Here is a 20,896-nt window from a genome sequence, read left to right on the forward strand (position 1 = left end):
AAATATATGTTTTCATTTCTCTCAGGGAAATACAGGAGCAGAATGGCTAGGCCACACAGGTGTATGATTGTCTTTAAAAAAAAATGCCAAATGGTTTTCAAAAGTGGTGGGAAGAGCAACTATCTCCCAGCAGGGAGGGTGAGTGCAAGTGCAGATGAGAACGATTCTGTTCCTGCCCTCCTCTCTAGTCAGCTGCAGAACAAGTATGCAAAAAGTCACTTCCAGGAAGGTGAAGGCATGCTTTCTGGGCTGCCACATGGAGGCTACTAGTGGAACTGATGAGCCGGTTTCCAGGGAGCTGGTGTCTGTGGCACATGCTCTTTTGATCCTGACATCAAGATGGCTTGGGCCATGAGAGCAATGAAGCGTGCTGAAGTCTATTACAAGTTGATTTCCTCAGTTGACCCACAGATCCCGAAACTCACCAAAGTAGATGACCAAATCCACTCTGAGTTCTGGGAAAATTTTGAGAAACTTAGGATAGATGTATTGGACCCAGAAGAACTCAAATCGGAATCAGCTAAAGAGAAGTGGAGGCCAGTCTGCTTGAAGTTCGCTGGGATTGTAGAAGGCTTCACGTACGGTATTCTGCTGCGACTAGATTGTTCTCAGGGCTACCCTGAGGAAAATAACATCTTTGCCTCCAGGATACAGATTTTTGCTATTGAAGTTGCTCGGAACTGGGACGGCTATAACAGAGCAGTTCACCTCGGTCTTCAAGACAAAGAAGGAGAGAAAGGAGCCAGCAATGGGAGAGAGAATGGAGGAGAGAAAGGAGCTGACAGCAGAGGAGACGAAGATGAAGGAGTCACCAGAGAAGGAGAAAAAGAGAAAACTGACAAAGGAGGAGAAAAAGAGAAAGGAGCTGGCAAAGAAATCAACCAAAGTGGTGAAACAGCTATGTAAGGAGGACAGGGAATGGCACTCTGGAAGCTGTGACTCAACTGAGCCTGCAGGGACCACAGTGCTACGTGCCCTTTGGTTAAGTGTATGTCCTTGTGCAATTGAAGGACACTCAGAAGGGCATCTTTCTAGCCGCATAATACAACCAGAGCTGCTCTGGCTGTTCCCTTGTGTAAACTGGCTTAAAGACTATTAGTGGGGTCTTAGTTGATTCTTTCTTGTTATATTGTAGTCTCACCACTAGTCAAGTAAGAAATCTTGTAAATAAATGCCTTTTGGTTTAAAAAAAAGAAAAACGTGGTTGGAAGTTCCCACCAGCAGTGTGCGAGAATTCAAGTTCCTCAACATCCTTGCCTACACTTGGTATGGTCAGTCTCTTTAATTTTGGACATTTTAATAGGAATGGAGTGGTATTTTGTGGCTTTAATTTGCATTTCCCTGGTGACCAGTGAGGTTGAGCATCTTTTTTTGCTTACCTTCTTTGACGGAGTCTCTCAGGGATAATTGTTCTTCATCTCCTGGTAGCCAATTGTTTCTTGGAAACCATTGTTTCATGTATTTTGTCCAGTTTTTTAGTTGTTTCAGGTTGGAGGGTAGATCTGATCCCTGATAGTCTGTCTTGGCTGGAAGCAGGACTCTCGACACCTGCCCATACATGCTTTTGTAGCAGATACTCACAGTCATGTAACTCTCTGCTATTATTGTCCTGTCTTTCTTTAATTTCCAATCCGTAGACTTTTGCTTTTTCTGCTTTTGGCTTTTAATGTTAGTTTGTTTAATGAGGAGTTTATATCCTGTGTTTTCTTATCCTGGTTTGTTGACTTCTGCATCTTTAAAAATTTGCATGGTTCACAAATTTTGGTCTAGTAATCACAATACCCAAAACTAAGAGAATGAAGGGGATGGATGGATAGAGATTGAGAATACCATTTCATTCCATGTAGAGATTTAGTTCTGGTGTTCTTATAAGTAAACTGGTATGAAAGAAAACAAGTGATAAAATGGGCTTTATCAAAATTTAAAATGTTTATTCTTCTAAAGAATAAAAATTAAGAAAACAATAAGGCAAGCCACAGATTGGGAGAAAATACTTGCAACACATTCAACTTTTATACAACTTAAAAATAATAATGGTCAAAAGATGTTAACAAACACTTCACAAAAGGAAATATGCAAATGGCCAGTAATAAACACATACAAGGATGCCCATCATCGCTCTTCATCAGGGAAATGAAAATTACAACCGCAGTGATACCAATACGTACCCACTAGAGTAGCTGCTATTCAAAAGACCAACAATGACAAACGCTGGCTAAGATATGGAGGAACTGGAACTCTCACATGTTGCTGGTGGGAATGCAGTATTGTAAAGCCACTTTGGAAAACAGTAGGACGGTGTTTTATAATGTTCAATTTTCACTTATGCTATGACCCAACCATCTCAGTCCTAGATATTTTCCCTTTGGAAATGAAAACATATGTCCACACAAAGACTTTTATGTAAATGTTCATAGAAGAATTATTTATAATAGCTCAGAACAGGAAAACCCAAATGTCCATCAATAGGTGAGTGCATAAATTGTAGTATGACCATACTATTCCCTAGCAATAACAAAGAATTTAACATTGATACAAGCAACAATATGGAAGAATCTCAAAAATATTATGCTAAGTGAAAGAAAAAGAGTACATATGCATAATTTAATTTATAAGGAATCCTAAAAATGGCAAAAACTATAGTAACATAAGGCTGAGCAATCATTCTTGGGGTTAAGGGGGAGAACTGATTGGAAAAGGAAAGAAAGGAAACTTTTAGGTTGAAGGAAATGTTCTATATCTTAATTGTGTTGGTGGTTATATGACTGTATAAAATTGCCAAAATTCATCAAGCTGCACACTTACAAAAGGGGAATTTTATTGTATGTAAATTACACTTGAATAAAGCTTGGGAAGGGGAGAGGTTAACTGGTGATATTTACATTGGAAAGACAAATGGGGAATAACTATTTTCTGTAGAAAATGGTGTAGCAGTGAAGTTTCTGACCTGCCATCTAATTCAGTTTTTAGGCTTTTCTGCACCTTGTTGATATGCTTTTTTTCAGGAATGTTTTAGAAAAAATATATAAAACTTTGAAGCATCTTCAATTTTTTAATGAAAACTTCAATATAAATACTTTATAAATCACTAGGAACATGCTATAAAACCAAACTAAACTTGCAAATATGTGATTAACAATTTAGCCTGGGAAATAAAGACAGACTATTGACTCCATATTTTGTACTACCTTTGCTTTAAAAATGTGTACTATTGGACTGTGATTAAGGTGCTTGGGTAAAGCATAATGAATAAAAGAACATAATGAAAGAAGGAACACTACCAAAATCATGTACTTTCCCTACTGAGGAATATTAAAGTCAAAGCCTAATTTGACAGCTTAAATATTGTTGGTTCAGTGATAAGTAGTGGGGTGTTCAAAAGTGACCCTTTCTCCTTGGGTCTTTGAAACCTGAGATCTGCTTTGATTTTCGGAGCCAAAATGTCTGTGAATGGAAATATTGCCAGAATTATGCTTTAAAAACACAGGCAGTAAGACCATGGAAGCATACAGAGAAAGAAGTTCTCCTACTGGGCAAAGGTGTTTTTCAAAATACAACTTCTGGAAAGTCCCTTGCATTGTAATCTACAGTGTGGTGCATTAAATAAGGCTTACATGTCCAGTACTGTGGAAACAAATGATCGGGTGCTGCAGGAGTACCAGAATAGTCTCCACTTTTTCTCTGCTTTCTCCTCCGATGCCTCGTTTGGCGTCAGAACTTCCCACCTCCTGATTTGAGTTTAGAACACATTTTCTCTCTCTCTTTCTTTTTTAATAGATATGTCAACTTTCTCTAAAATTGGGTATTTTCTTATTAATTTTTATTATCACTTATTCTCATAAGTGATCATTAAAATTTTTGTAAAAACCAGCTTTCTGACAAATGTATGGCATCCTCATGCTTTGGAACATTTGTATGTTGTAGATAAAAAGGACCCATGGAAAATGGGTTGTTGGGAACACCGGGCATGGTGGTCAGACTGAATTTGAACATTGGTTCTGCTCTTACTAGGTGCATGCCTTTGAGCAGTGTCTTAACCTTTCTGGGCCTCAGTTTCCTCATCTGTAAAATGGGATTAATATCTTGCAAGATTGTGGATAGGATTAGAGAAGATTTTGCATCTCAAACCTGAATGTCTCTTAAATTTGCCACTAATTCTATAACATCCTCATCTCCCATCTGCCATATGAAAAGCCCACCACCCTGTCTCCTCTAGGGTCCCTGGTAGCACTGTTTTATGTATAAGCTGAAGAGCAAACTGAATTTCTGCAGTCAGCTCACCTGCTGTCGTTGGCCACCTGCTTGTATGAGTGGAGGCTGAGCTGGGCTGGATGCTGTGAAGAGATGTGCCAGCTTGTGCGGGTCTCTGCGTGGTACCTGAAGCTTCTGCTCCACTCCCTCCACTTCTCTGCTGCTCCTCTTAGTCTCTGGAGGAGGGAGTCTGTCTTCCGTTTGTGTCCCCTCCACCCTGCAAAGTACCAGGAATACTGTTCCCTGGTCCTGAGTCTGGCCTGCAGTGCTCAGCCTGTCCTCCCCCGCAGCAATTAGATCTTAGGGCTCCGCAGTTCCTGTCACTGTTCCCTTCCTCTCCACCTTCCCTGGTCCACAAGACAGCCTGTACATGCCCGGACCCAAAGAGTGGGCAGTATCTGCAGTGTCTTTCTAAGGGCCTCATGGGTCCTGTAAAATCAGAGAGGAACTAGACACATCCATTTATTCCTCATTTGGCAAGTACTGATCACTGTACAAGAGCTGAGGAATCAATAGTGGAAAAGGTAGGTTTGATAAACCTCCTTACAGAGCTTACAGTCTATTGGAAATAAATGCAATTAATATGCAATTAATCAGGCAATTAAGATAGCAAGCTGCAGGGAGGGTACGCACTGGAGCAGTGCCTTCTAAGTGTGGTGGGTGTGCGGGGTGTGAGGGGAGGAATTGACGTCAGCCCTAAGATCAGAGCAACACGTGGGTGCTGCGCTGGTGAAGTGAGGGGTGGAGAAATCCAGGCAGAGGAAAGCCAACAGGCCTGGAGGCTGAGATGAGAAAAACCAGTGAGTCTAATGAACAGGAAAGGTGCTGGAGCGGGAGCAAGGGAGGCAGGGCTATCTTCCCAGCCTAGGCAGAAGGGAGTAGCCCCTATAAGGGAGAGACAGGGTGTCAAAAAAAAAAAAAAAAAAGAAAAGTGAAGGTTGGATGATGTGAAGTAGGGGTCGGGGGTTGGAGGACCCTGGGAGGTAGGTGACAGCAAATGATGGCCTAGCCCCCATCAGAGTGATCACCAGAGTTGGGGTTCCCAGACAACTCTTTGTGGCTCCCTGTTCCTGGACAGGTGCTTTCAGCCAGAGCAGAGGCTGCCTCCAGAGGCAGCCACCCAACAAAGAATGGCAGACACCTCAGCCAGGTTATAGGGACCCACATGAAACCCATACTAACTGTGACATCCCTTGGAAAAGCTTGCATTCCTCCAAGCGGTGTATTCTTGTTAGATTTGCTAAGATAACCACAGAGCCCATACTACTGAGCAAGTGAAATTGTCTACTATTGCTCAAATTCTTCAGTCTTTCCCTTTCCTCCTTGAAAATTTGGTAGGTGAAGATTTTTTCCTACCTTCATTGGCTCTTCTGCTATACTTCCTCTCCCCTCAGATCTCTTTGCTGTAAAGTTATAAGAAAAGCATATACGAAAGAATTCTGATACACTTTGCATCTCCTGCAGCAGGCCAACAGGATGATTTTGCATGAAGAAGCTTTGACCTCAAACAGTAAAAGAAGATAAACTGCATGGAGAGATGATGAAAGCTACCTGCCCAGGCTCTCAATTCTTCCAGGACGGATGACACACACATCTGGACAGATTCACAGTGACATCTTTTTTGGTTTATGACCTCCAGGGTGATTACTTTTCATTTTGACTCCCATATTAAAAAAAAAATCTAGTGCAATTCTATTTAAAAAAACATTTCAACTGTAAAATAGAACATAAATATTAAAAGTACATAGAACATATATGTGCAGTTTAACAAGACATCACACAACTCTCATAAAATACCAGCCAGGCCAAGATATAGAATGTTGTAGGTTCTCCAGAATCCCCATGTGTTTCTTCTTTCCACTGGGGGTGAAGATTGGATTGTGTGGTCATAATGTCCTTGTTTTTCTTTATAATTTTTAGCACCTATGGTTTTACCTAAATATTACAGTTTAGTTTGAATTTTTTGAAATTTAAATAAATAAAACTACTTTGTATATATTTATTTATGGCTTTGATTTTTTGCTTACTTTGTTAGTAGGATTCACTCATGTTATGAGCAGCTACAGCTATTTTCATGGCTACATATTACTCTATTGTACAAATACACCACAATTTGTTCCTCTGCTCTAATACTGATGGTATTTGGCTTGTTTCTGACTTTTGATTGCTATAAACAAAGCCAGGATGAATGCTCGTGTACATGGCTCTGTACACAGGTGCAAGAGTTTCTCTAAGCTGTATCCACAGGAGTGGCATTGGTGGGTCACCCTGTATGCATATCTTCTACCTCACAGGATAGCACCAAGATTTTTTCCAAAGAGGTTTTACCAACCTACATTCCCACCAAATAAATCAATAGTCACTGTTGGCGTACTATATGATTTAGATCTTGGGGGAAAAACAAGGAACAAAAGAGACCCTTATTATGTTTATATTCTAGTGAATGGTGGCAAATAATAAATAATGATATAATATTTCAAGTGGTAAAAAAAAATGCAGCAATAATGCATAATAAGGGGTAGAGGGTACGAATAAGGTGACTGGAATGGACTTTCTGCTTCTCTGGGGAGGTCAAGTTCAGAGTTAAAAAATTGTGCCTTTGGACTTCTGGTTTCTGGTATTGCATTTAAGGAGCTTGGAAGTCATCACTCTGTCCTAACAACAAGTAAAATGCTAAATGGACTAAAATGCCAACAACTCTTGTTGGATCCATAGAAGAGAGGAGGACATAGAGCAAACTGTTTCCCCCAAGATCAGAGAGACAAACAGGTGAGCGCAGGAGCCACAGCTTACCAGAGAAGATACTCACAAGCTGAAATCTCCAGGGGAACCAGTGCCAGCCCAGAAACACCTGAACTGTAATTGACAACTGCTGGAGGTTCAGCCTGGGCCAGGCTGAAAGCTGAAAACTCCAGAGGGAGCCAATCATGGTGCGGGGAGGTGGGGGGGGGGGTAGGGGTCTCCACAATATTGTGAGATTTACTGCCAGGAGCTTGACCAGGTTCCTACACTATATATCAGAGAAAAGTCCCTTCAGGCTTCTGGTGGTGGGGGAGCAAAAACAAACCAATTTGAAACACACCAGAACACTGTGTCCTTAACAAGTTCTGCCCTCAGGAGAAACTAGTTACCTAGAGCCTAACCTGCTGGTGTATTATCAGAGCCTAGGTGACATGGAGGAAGGGAAATACACAATTGAAACCAGGGGACAGACCCTTGATTTCCCCTAGCTATCCCCTGACACCAGTCAGAATAGGCTCTGGCTGGGGGAAGGAGAAAATAGCAAAAGAAAAACTGCTTGACCAAGCAGCATGGGCTGGATTCCTTGGAGTAGCAATAAAGCACAGTTAGCAATAAGATAAGAATAAAGTCGGTTAAACATATACTTTCCTTAGTCTAAAACTTAATTTGAAGATCAGGATGTTTGTTCCTTAACTGAATGCCTTATGGCTTAAGATAACTTCTGTAACGCCAATCTTGAGCTCCTTTTGCAGACCACCTGCAACTACAAGCCTGCTTTGAAGTGTGTACACCCTGGACCCTATGGCACCATGGAAAGTACCAGTCAAGTTGCCAGGAATAGGTGTGCTGACTTCACCCTGAACCAATCAACTTCCCATACTACTTCCTGGACCCCTGTTCATGATTCTGCTCTATAAGGGCTTTTGTTTTTAAGCTATACGGAGCCCAAGGACTTATACCTCCTTTAGCTGCCATGGGCTCCTTTGACTGGCCATTCAAATAAATGCTGATCTTTATCACTGCAAACTTTGGCATGAGGGACATTTAAGCATGGTGGACAACAAAATCCTCTGTTTGGTAACAAATTTGGTAGCCCGTATGGTGAATCTGTGCCCCATTTCAGGCATCTTGTCGATGGCATCCCAGCCCCTGGCCAGTTGTGGGCTCTGAGATACTGTCCAAACAACTGTCTGAGAAATTTGCTTGGGGATGGGTCAGGAATGCTCTGAGGTTGACAAGGCACAGAGGGCCAATCTCTTCCTAGAAATTTTCAGTATAAAAGATTGGCTTTGGACTAGGGAGATGTCTCAGTAAATGGCAGCTTTGCATGTGATGACACCAAGGACCTGATTCTTTTTGCTATAAACTTTTGCTTTTGGTATAGGGGAATCTCCTCATTATTTGAGGGGCAGTTAGAACCAACCTTGAAACGCTGTCTTGGCTTTGGCTATCTTGGGTTTGTGTTTCTGCATCTTTCTTCTGTCCTATGTATCCACTGTCTTTTCAGCACACCCTGAGGAGTTGTCAGCAGTAGCGTTGCAGCCTGACTTGGGGTAGCTGCTCTCTACCTTGACCAGATGGAGTGTGCTCCTGCCTGATTACCAGCTGGAGGTCAGCCCTCCCCTTCTCAGTGGATAAAAGGCATCTGGTGCAGCTGGGGATGAGCTTGAGTCTTGTCAGGATGCCCTCATCGAGGGGATAATACTCAGAGTCCGGGATGAGACAGGAGGCACATGGCCTGTGTCTTGTCTTTCTGTTTGTGAACTGATTGGAAGGCGCCAGCGGGTTAGGATTTTGTTTACAATGGGCAATATGTGCTCCCACCATGCAGCCCTCATGGCTGTGTTCTGCAGAACTGGGTCGAATTTAGTTATGAGCCCATGAAGAAAAAGAAAATTATCTATTATTATAACACCACTTGACCCCAATATTCATTGAAAGATCAAGAAAAATGGCCAGAAAACAGCTCTCTGAATTATAACACTATTTTGCAGTTAAAATTGTTTTGTGAAAAAAATGGTAAGGGGCTGGCTGGTTGGTCAGATGGTTGAGAGCGTAATGCTGATGACATGAAGTTTCAGGGTTCAATCCCTGTACTAGCCAGCTACTTAGAAAAAAAAAAAGGGTAAATGAGATGAGGTCCCATATGCCGGGCTTCCATGTTTTTGTATCAGAGCAAACCTATTCATAAAAATGTAATTTATGCCTTTTCTGCATATTAACCTAAATTTGTCAGTGATTTCTCAGGTGCGATGAGAAGTTTTCCCTACAGTTATGATGCTGTGAATAGGATACCAAAGCCGATCTCCTCTTCTGGAGGCCACAGCCGAGGGAGAATGGAACTTGAAAGCCAGCAAAATGGTAAGTTCCTCTTACCTGTCAGGCTCCTGGTCTCTCTCTCTCTCTCTGTGGGATCCAGTCAAACAGATGGAAAAAAGAAATGATAAAATTTAGATTTACCCATTGTATGCTCAAGTGGCCTGCTTGAGCTGTAGAGTCCACTTCTCCCTGGTGGTCCTACGGCTGGGACTCAGAGCTTTCACTGCTGCAGCTGGGGTTCGATTCCCAGTGAGGAAACCCATCCTTTGACGGTGTAAATTCCTCTAAAATGTTAACATCCGAGCCCGTGGCGCACTTCGTAGAGTGCTGCGCTGGGAGTGCTGCGACGCTCCCGCCGCGGGTTCGGATCCTATATAGGACTGACCGGTGCACTCACTGGCTGAGTGCCGGTCACGAAAAAACGACTAAAAAATAAAAATAAAATAAAAAAAATAAAATGTTAACATCCAGGAAACAAGCTACAAGGATTGAATTTGAAAGAATCTAGACCTATTGCAAAACTTCTTTAACTCAGGAGAGAAACATTCATAACAGTTAGCTTAAACTGTTGATTTGAAATTCTGGTTTCAGCTTTTATTGTTTAACTTCCCTCGTGAGCTAAATAAATAGGCCCATTTAGTAGGGTAACATACATTTAGCACGTAAAATAACAGGCTAGTATACTGGCTGACTCTAGACAGTGCTTTATTGCACCTCTTTGGTTTTATTTGAGCATAATTTTCTTTTAAGCCTCTTTGTTTCTTTCTGTTGGATCTTGCTTCTTCCCATGGTAACATTAAGTCTGAACCCCTTTTTATAAAACTTTATTCACCCCTATTTTTTGATGGTCTCCTTATAAAGTCCTGTGGTGAAATTCTGTGATTTTATGTTGTCTTGGCAATTATTTTTAATCTGCTGACACACCTGAACTCCTTCTAAAAAAGGATTGCATTCTCTTGGTGCTTTGAAATGGGTATTTGCTAACTGCCTTGAGGTGAGGGCTTGGGCCATGAGGGACAGATGGGCTTTTGCTCATCCCTTTTACAGGGACATGATTTGAATCCAGCTGGTTTTTTTTTAAACTAGTCAGTTTTATGTTAAATCTGCCTTAAAACTAAGATTCCAAATGAAAACTATATGATCTTTATTTGCTTCTAAGTTTTTATGGTATGCATGTATATATACATTATAAGCTGTAAGTGTGTCTACATGTATGTTTATGTCTATGTGTATTGTCTACGTGGTACCAAATTAGCTTATAAATAACTGCACTTATAAGTAAATAGCCTAAGTGCTTTTCGAGTTCATGACTTTAGTAATCTTTGATAAATAAAGGTAGTTTTAAAAATTGTTAGTAAAATAAAAATGTTTTCAAAATTTAATTTACACATTTTTTTACTAGATTTGTCTATTGGTCAAAAGAGATTTATACTGTCTCTGATGTTTTAAAGTCATAAAATTGTTGCTTTTATGATATTTTTGATATTTGCTTAATTTGTCTATGGCTACAAGCTGTGAGGACTGGCTCCTGGGCTTTTCCTGCCTTGGACACATCTTGTTAGCTTGTTTTTGGTTCTAAGCCTCCAAATTTTGGGATCTAGATAGGTGGCCATGGTGAGGCCTGGGGACATATGTGTCACAGTGTATGTGTCACCATCTGCAGGACAAAGCCAAGCCCAATACGGTCTGTCCTCGCTGTCTCAGCTCTGCCTTCTGATATTCTGAGAGGGGTAATATCGTTTAGGCATTGTCCTCACAGCTCTGCTCTCTGTCCTAGGCTCACCCCGATATGTAAGTCCAGGATTAAGACAGGCTCTAGCCACCCTGGATGCTCTGTGGGTACTTGGGACCCAGGATGGCTAGAGGAAGGATACCTATGGCCAGCATCTCAAAGGCCTTGGTTAATACTGATCAATGATGTTAAAAATGAGTAAATGAAGAAAAATGCCAATGGTATAAATGTTTATAAATAAACTTGTCATAGTTTCAAAAATATTTTTCAGTAATTTAAAAGCTTAAAGTCATGTTAAGTTAAATTAAGTAATAGGTAACCATAAATGTTTGAGTCATTTCTTTTAAACAAGATTTTCATGTAGTATTGATAAGAGATAATAAAAAACTTGTGTTTAGTAACTTTTGAGTAAACTACAAAAAAAAAAGGGGGGGGGAGAAACAATGAGAAACAGATTCTGTGTCTTTATTGGTCTTTTGATTAGTTAGGAAAACTGAGTTAAAAATTTAAGGTATTTTCCCTTCAATATGTAACTTAACATTTGTATAAATGTGTTATTAATATGAGCTCCTAAGATGCTGGTATGTCTCAGTATACGTTATCAGTCACAGTGTTGACTATTATGAAAAATCATAGGCCATGGTCTTATAGCTCCTTCAGCTGCCACGGCCTCCTTTGGCCATTCAGATAAATGCTGATCTTTATCACTGCAAACTTTGGTGCAAGGAACTCGTTAGTTGTTTTGGCACAGCGGACAACAGACTCCTCTCTGTTTGACAGCACAATTCCAGTCAGCAATAGCTTTCCACGTGGGAGAAGGAAAATACCCAACTCCAGTCTACTCTAGTCATCTTGTCCCATTTAAGAGGGGAGAAAAAAGCTGCAAAGGTCACAGTCCAGAGGCACAGGCTCACTAAAAGACTGATCATAAGACTAAAGAACCCTTCCTCTCCTCCCACACCTTAACACCACATTAATAAGGCCTATTCACAGTAATTCATTTTATGAAGTACATCATGTTTGGCTATCAGGAAAAAATTACAAGATACACCAAAAGGCAAAAAAACACAATTTGAAGAGACAGAGCAAACATCAGATATGGCGGGGATGTTGGAATTATAAGACCAGGAATGTAAAACAATTATGATTAATAATTATTAATTATAACAATTATGATTAATCCTAAGGGCCCTAATGGGTAAAGTAGATAGCATGCAAAATCAAATGGGCAGTGTAAGCAGAGAGATGGAAATCCTAAGAAAGAAATAAGAAACAAAATGCTAACGATCAAAAACTCTATAACAGAAATATAGAATGCCTTTAATGGTCTTATTAATGAACTGGACATGAATGAAGAAAGAATCACTAAGCTTGAGGCTATGTCAATAGAAACTTCAAAAACTGAAAGGCAAAAAGAAGAAAAACTGAAACAACAGAACATCCAAGTCTTGTGGGAAAACTATAAAAAGCGTAAATACATGTAAAGGGAATACCAGAAGGAGAAGAGAGAGGAAGGAAAATAAGAAATGTTTGAAACTATTATAACTGAGAATTTGCCCAAATTAATGTCAGACACTAAACCACAGATCCAGGAAGTTCAGAGAACATCAACCAGGATAAATGCAACAAAGCAAAACAGAAACAAAAACAAACCATTAACTCTTATCGTTTTCAAACTACAGAAAATCAAAGATAAAGAGAAAAATCCTGAAACAAGCCAGAGGGGGGAAAGCACTCTATCTGTAGAGGAACAAAAATAAAAATTACATCAACTTCTCCTCAGAAACCATGCAAGCAAGAAGAGAGTGGAGTGGAATATTTAAAGTGAAGAGAGAGAGAGAAAAAAAATCAGTGTAGAATTTCGTACGCTGAGAAATTATCCTTCAAAAGTGAAGAGGAGAAAGACTTTCTCAGATAAACAAAAACTGAGGGAATTTGTTGCTAGTAGACTTACCTTGCAAGAAATATTAAAAAAATTTTTTAGAGAGAAGGAAAATGACACAGGTCAGAAACTCAGCTCTACATATTGAAAGAAAGAACACTGAAGAATAAATAATTGGAAGTTAAATAAAAAATTTTATTTTTCTTATTCTTAACTGACCTAACAGGTAACAGTCTATTCCAAATAATAATAGCAACAATGTATTCAATCAGGTATGCATATATTTATATATATGCTTATATATACGTGAATTAAATGTCAGCAATGACAAAAAGAATGGGAGAGAGAAGTTAGAATTATTTTGTTGTAAAGTACTCACACTATCTGTGGTGTAGTGTTACTTGAAAACAAGCTTGGATTAATTGTAAATGTATATTGCAAACTCTAGGGTAACAAATAAAAAAAGTAAGAAAAGAAAAATAACTGATATGCTAAAAAGGGAGAAAAAATGAAATAGTATAAAATGCTCAATTAAAACCACAAAAGACAGAAGAAGAGTGGAAGACAAAAGTAGGAACAAAGAACAAGGGCAACAAATATAAAACAGTAGAAAATGTGGTAGATACTAAACCAATTATCACAATAATCACTTTGACTGTAAATGGTCTAAATGCACCAATTAGGGCCGGTCCGTGGCTCACTCGGTAGAGTGCGGTGCTGATAACACCAAGGCCATGGGTTCGGATCCTATATAGGGATGGCCGGTTTGCTCACTGGCTGAGCGTGGTGCTGACAACACCAAGCCAAGGGTTGAGATCCCCTTACCGGTCATCTTTTAAAAAAAAAAAAATAAAATAAAATAAAATAAATAAATAAATAAATGCACCAATTAAAAGATAGAAATTGTCAGAATGTATCAAAAAACAAGACTCAATCATATGTTGTCCACAAGAACCAGACTTCAAATATAAAGACATAAATAGATTAAAAGTAAAGAAATGGAGAAAAACATACCATGCTAATATTAATCAGAAAAAAGCAGGAGTAGCTATATTAATTTCAGACAGAGCAGACTTCAAAGCTAGGAAAGTTATCAGGGATAAAGAAGGGCATCATATAATTATAAAGGGGTCAATTTTCCAAGACACAACAATCCTTAATATGTATATCTGTAGGGTACAGAGTTGAATATCATTACCTGCATGTGATGATTTGATATACTCAAATCAGGGTAATTAGTATATTCAACATTATACAATGTAATCGTTTTTTGTGGTCCTTTACCAGTTCCTCCCTGCCCCCCTTTCCCTTCCCCTTTCCGACCTTTGGTAAGTTTGACACTCTATTGTTAGATGTATACATACTAAAGATTGTTGCATCTTGTCTAGGAAAAAAAAAAAGAGTAAATTAAATGCAAAATAAGCGTAATAAAAGAAATAATAAGAATTAGAGCAGAAATCAGTAAAATTGAAAACAGAAAATCAATGGAGAAAATCAAGCAACACCGAAAACTGTTTCTTTGAGAAGTTCAGTAAAATTAATAAGTCTCTAGCTAGGCTAAGGAAAAAAAGAAAGAGGACCCAAATTGCTAATAACAGAAATGAAAGAGGGGACATCACTACAGATCCTATGGGCATTAAAAACATAATAAAGGAATATCATGAACAACTCTATGGCCCAAATTTGATAACCTAGATAAAATGGGCCAATTCTTTGAAAGCCACAATTTGCCAAAACTCATATAAGAAGAAATAAACTATTTGAATAGGCTTATATATGTTAAATAAGTTGAATCACTAATTAATAACCTTCTAAAACAGAAAGCACTAGGTGCAAATGGGTTCACCAGTGAATACTACCTAACATTTAAGGAAGAAATTACATCAGTTCCCTACAATCTCTTTCAGAAGATAGAAGTAGAGTGGCTATGTTCTACCTCATTCTGTGAGGCCAGCATTACCGTAATACCCAAAACAGACAAAGACATTACAAGAATACTACAGATCAATATTTCCCATGAACATAGCTGCAAAAATTCTCAAAAAAAGTTAGTAAATTGATAGAGTTTGGATGTGTTGTCCCCTCCAAAACTCATGTGGAAACTTGATCTCCAATGTGGCAGTGTTGGAAACTGATTGAGTCATGGGGGTGGATCCCTCATGAGTGGATTAATGCTCTTCCTGGGGGAGGAGGGGATTAATGAGTGAGCTCTTGCTCTATTAGTTCCCACGAGAGCTCGTTGCTTAAAAAGACCCTGGCACCTTCTATCTCTCTCTTGCTTCCTCTCTTGCTTCCTCTCGCCATGTGATCTTCTTGTACCCGCTGGCTCCCTGCCATTTTCTGCCATGAGTAGAAGCAGCCTGAGGCCCATGCCAGACGCAGCTGTCCCAGAATTGTAAGCCTAATCAACCTCTTTTCCTTATAAATTACCCAGTCTCAGGTATTTCTGTTATAGCAACACAAAACAGACTAAAACATAAAACAAATCCATTATTGCCCCCAAACAATCATATACCATTACCAAGTGGGATTTATTCCAGATATGCAAGGATGATTTGACATTTGAAAGTCAATTAATGTAATCCATCACTTCAACAGCCTAAAGAAGAAAAATCACATGATCATATCAATAGACGCAGAGGAAAGCATTTGACAAAATCCAATACCCATTCATGATAAAAATCCTCAATAAACTAGGAATGGAGGGAAACTGCTTCAATTTGAAGAAAAATACCTATTTTAGGCTCTTTACCCTCCACGGCAATGGAAAATGCCTTATGTCCCATTCCTGCTTTTTGAGACCTTCTGTAGCAGCTGCATGCTGTCTCTGACCTCAGAGCCTGGAGGATGCTGCTGGTCTGCGTGTGAACACGCTTTCCTTCCTTTCTTCCCTCTTACTTTGGGCAATGCGCACTTACTGTCGAGTCTCTGTTGGTCTCCACTCCCACCCTGAGCTTGAGTTAGGACCTCCTCGTCAGTCTTTCCGTTGTATCCATTCTATACTATCGCACTGCCCTGACCACAATACAGGCCACATATGAGTGTCTGAATAAAGGAGCACACATATTAGCACTCAGCCCTGTGCCCTGAGCCCAATGCCCAGCACAATGCTTAGGATATGATGGGCACCCAATAACTGCTTGTTGATCTGGACATGACTCTGAAAAGCATTGTCAAGGTCGTCAGCCTAATGAGTTCTGTTGGCTGACTGCATTTTAGAGATATCCGTTAGCTCACTAATAAGGTGAGAACTTTCTCTCCTTACCATTAACTCATGTTAGGGTTTCTTTCCCAGCACAGCAGTGCTGGTTATGAGTTGAGGGTGGATGAGAGAGAGAGGGCACTTGGAAATCTGCCAGGAAAATGAGAGGCACTCAAAGTTAGTTGTGGATGAAAGGCCATAATCAAATCATCATCAGCAATCTCTGCCCCATGCACATTTTTGGGGAGACTTGCAAAGCCTCGCAAAAGCTAAGAGTGAGCTCCTTGCGTGGTTTGGATGAATTTGAAGCAGCCACTGTGCTGATTCTGTGCTATTCATGCTGTTTATCTTTTTAAAATAGGGCAGTGGTTACACAGCTGAAGCCCTGAGCCTGCCCAGCTCCCTGCACGACCCTGCCCGCTCCAAGCTTGATAGCACTTCCTTCCTGGCCTCGCGTGGCTTCCTGCTCTGGCCTTATCGCTACCCAAAACTTGACACTGTACTGGAATGCCTTACGGTCCATAAATGGAAATCTCTTGCTTTCTACATTTACAAACAACTGTCATCTACAAAACGCTGTCTTTATTCCCAGGCTTATACTATCTTTACTCTAGTAGGGTAGGATTAACATGAAAGCACCTTTCCTCTCTGTCCCTTATTTTCACCTGAAGTTTTAATTTTTTGTTTTATGAGCCAAGAAAATCAATAATGAACCTAGCATCTGTGTGCGTATTAGTCAGATGCAGCTTTGGGGACTGGGCTTCCCACTTATAGTGAATTACACTTTGTGCTATTTCCTTCATTACGTCACTCACCTGCCTTAAAGAAGGGAGGTAGGTAGATGGGGGTGTGAAGAAATACACTGAGAGCACTGACAGCTTTGGCTTCCCTTGAAAATTTTAAGTGATTTAGTAATTAAAAAGGCTTTTATGTATCTCACCATCTGAGATCTCCTGCTGTACTACTTTCTTTCTCATACGATTTCAAGGTGGACATTAGATAATCCTCACACTGAAAATTAAAATTTGGAATGCCAAATCCATTAAAAATAAGAGGGATTTTAAAAGATGCACACGTTTTTAAAGATCACTTCTCTGAGCTATTTAATATCCATGACAACAGTGCAACAGGAAGAGTTTCAGGGAAGTAGGGCGTCAGCTGCTCTCTGCAATGAATTACATAAAAACTATTTTGAAAATAATTTAAATTGGGTATGGTTCTGATCTGGAAAATTCTAGGAGTTAATGAAAGGGAAAAGTAGCTTCAAGGAGGTTTCTGGGAGTGTCTTGGCTTTCTAAATTCAGTTGCCTCTCATGAGCTCATCAGCCCTCTTACGATATTATGATCTTTTACCCAGGCGAGGGGAATTTCCTCAGATATGATTAAAGAGTGGGCGGGGCAATGTCCTCAGAAGTCGGGAGACTTAATGTTGGAAACTTGAACTCTCTTGGAGCCACTCCTGACTTGACTTCAGAGGAATTCCCCCTTGAAGAGCAGCTCCCACGATGGAAGGCAGGCCATGGAGGAAGCCTTTTGAAATGTATTTATTTTTCAATCTGAAAGATGTGGAGTCTTCTTTTTCCTTTCCCTCTGTGGAAACTACTAAAGTAGGAATCAGAGAAAACAGTTTGAAGTCTCCTTTTCAGGATGAGTAAATTAAACAAGGGAAGAGTACTCAAAAAGTCTCATTGAAGGTGCACGACAACCCTGAGTTATTATTTCCAAGTGAGGATGGCTGGGATCATGTGAGGAAACCGCACGGGCCGCAAGGGGGATGGTAGTTTAGGGCTTTTACTTATTCTTAAAGGAGGAGGCAGCTCTCATTCAGCTACTGAGTGTGAGTGTGAACTCTCCAGTGACATGTTACGAGGGAGTAGAACGTGGCAGAGAAGAACAGGGGATTTAGGACTGAACTGTGAAGGGAAGGCTTCTCTGGAGATATTCTTTTGGAGGCCAGTGGAGGAGAAGCAGCCCATGTGGGTGGAGCAGAGGGAATGGCCAGGATTCAAAGGCAGGAAAGAGTGTGCAGTTGACGACAAGGGACACCCAGAGCCGTGCGAGCGCAGCCTGGGCGGGACTCATGGGGGGGAGTCGGGAGGCGGGCAAGGGCTAGGTCCTGCCTGACCTCCTAGGACGTGGTAAGAGTTTTGGAAAATTTTTTTTATTGTGGTAAATATACATAAGATAAAACTTACCATTTTAACCATTTTTATGTGTGCAGTTCAGTGGCATTAAGTACATTCACACTGTTGTGTAGCCAGCACCACCATCCATCTCCAGAATTCTTTACATCTTTTAAAACTGGAACTCTGTCCCCATTAAACAATAACCCCCCATTTCACCCTCCCCCTAACCCAGGTGACCACCACTCTACTTTTATTCTCTGCAAATCTGAGTACTTTAGATGCCTCAGAGACTAGGGTACTTCAAAAGTTTGTAGAAAAATAGGACTAAAAGATAACATGAATCTGTCCATGAACTTTTTGAAGTACCCTCACAAGTGGAATCATAGAGTATTTGTCCTTTTGTGACAATTTCACTCAGCACGATGTCCTCAAGATTTGGAATGTTGAGAATGTGTCAGACTTTCATTCCTTTTTAAGGTTGAATAATGTTCCATTATATGTATTTGCTGCATTGTGTTTATCCATTCATCTGTCAATGGACTTTTGGGTTGTTTCCACCTTTTGACGGCATATTGGGAATAATGCTGTTATAAACACTGGCGAACACACATCTGTTTGAGTTGCTGCTTTCAAGTCTTTTGGGTATGTGCTTAGAAGTGGAATTGCTGGATCACATTGTTATTCTATGTTTAATTTTTTGAGGAACTGTCATGCTGGTTTCCATGGCTGCTGCCCCATTTTACATTTCCACCAGTGATGCAGAAGGGCTCCCGTTGCTCCACATCCTTGCCAACGCTTATGATTTTCTGTTATTTATTTATTTAATTATAGCCACCCTAATTTGTGTGAAGTTAGGAGCCACTGCACAATTTTAACAAGGGTGTGACACAATTCCTTGTCTTTTCAAACCATCACGCTGGCTGCTTGATGAAGAATGGATTGAAGGGGAGAAGAAAGCGACTGGGCAGACTAATTATGAGTATATTTTGGTGTCCAGGAAAGAAGTGATGGTGGTGTGGACTAGGGTAGTGGTTCTGAATAAGAAAGGCAAAGATTCAAGATAAACTTTACATGTGAAATTCATTGGTCTTGAAGATGAATTGGATGAGGGGGTGGCTGAGAGAGAGAGGAAAGCCATTAACAGCTCATGGTTTCTGGCTTTAACAACAGGGTGGGCGGTGGTACTACTTTCAGAGGTGAAGACTGGGGGCAGGTCCCAAGTTTGTAAATCAAATGCCCATAAAATATTCAATGGAAACATCAAGAAATAGAAAATTGGGTTGGTATCATGGAGACTGGGGAAACCAACTCAGAAATGTCAAATAAGTAACTTAAAGTCACACAGCATAAAATGCAAGTGGCAGAGTCAAGATGCAAACCCAGAGCCTGGTCTTACCTGTTTTGTGTCACGACTTTCTAGTCAGAGCAGGTCAGTCTCCAGGAATTTGGACCAATGATTACATTTATCTGCTTTTGAAAATCTCTGGTAAGAAAAGGGAGACTCACTCTTAACAGTGTGAAGTTTAGAATGCAACCTTTGAAGAGCTTTTACGAATAAAACAACCCGTTTGGAATGTGACAGACAAAAATTGAACAGAGAATCTCCCTTAGAAATCATATTAATGGGGTTTAATAATTCCGGTTGCCTATCACTGGGAAACAATGAACATATTTCATCTTCTCCAAAAGACATTGGAGTCAAGGGTGGTGTGTGGTTTTAGAGGCCTAAAATTCTTTGGGAAGGACAGGTGGCATGTTTTCTGGAATCCTCCTGCTGGGGGTCGTGGAAAAATATAGAACAAAAAAACATTGAATTTGGCACTGGGTAGACCTAGGTTCGAATCCTAGTTTTGCTTCTTAATTAGCAGTGTGACCCTAGAGAAATTACCTAACCTCTCTCAACCTCTTTCTTCGTTTGTGTAATGGGGATGATAACATCTCTCATGGGATTTTGTGAGGCATGTGAAATGCTTACTTGCAGCTGGGTTCATCTTAAGATATCAATAAATGGTAGGTATTGGTAATTGTAGTTATCTTAAATTTTTTTCCTTTTTTCTTTTCCTCTCATACTATACAATGTACTTTTCTACCAGGTGAAAAAATACAGAAAAAAGCATTATCAAAACCAGGCCATCAAAAGTCTCATGGAATCTTTGAGAAATCAGGGATGTCCTCCTTGCTATTGAGTCCACTCCCTAGAGAAGGAAACGATGAATTCAGCTTGTTTATTTCTGCACTTATGTGGTTCAGTTTTTAATTAGTTTGGTCCGAAGGACTATCACAACCAGGAGGTTTCTTCCCCGCTGCTCTTCAGAGGACACTCCACATTATACTGAGACTTCTGTTGATTAAGAGCGTAGATGTTCTTTTGCTCAGCTGGTAGCAGCTTGACCTTTTTGACTCTCTTTTTTTCCTCTGGTCCCAGCACAGGGCCTGACTGTTTAAATAAAAGAGCAGCAGAGCTGGCCTGGGTAGTACTGGGGGAGTTCCCCATGATTGGGTCAGTGGCTGGAGGGAGTAGTAAGTGGTCTGTGAAGTAAAGGATGAGTTTCAGGTCACCAAGCAATCATTAGGTTGTTAGAAGTATGGACAGGAGCTTATGGAAGGTTCTGGAACTGGAATGTCAGGGGTGATCATTTGCC

General features: G+C 40.3%; 1 pseudogene; it reads left to right on the forward strand.

Moving 5' to 3' along the window:
• The first annotated feature begins 256 nt into the window (after nt 1–256).
• Nucleotides 257–906, forward strand: LOC134363573 (protein PBDC1-like; annotated as a pseudogene).
• Nucleotides 907–20,896: the final 19,990 nt, after the last annotated feature.

This window comes from Cynocephalus volans, chromosome 15 (genome assembly GCF_027409185.1).
Source record: "Cynocephalus volans isolate mCynVol1 chromosome 15, mCynVol1.pri, whole genome shotgun sequence".
Taxonomy (NCBI): domain Eukaryota; kingdom Metazoa; phylum Chordata; class Mammalia; order Dermoptera; family Cynocephalidae; genus Cynocephalus; species Cynocephalus volans.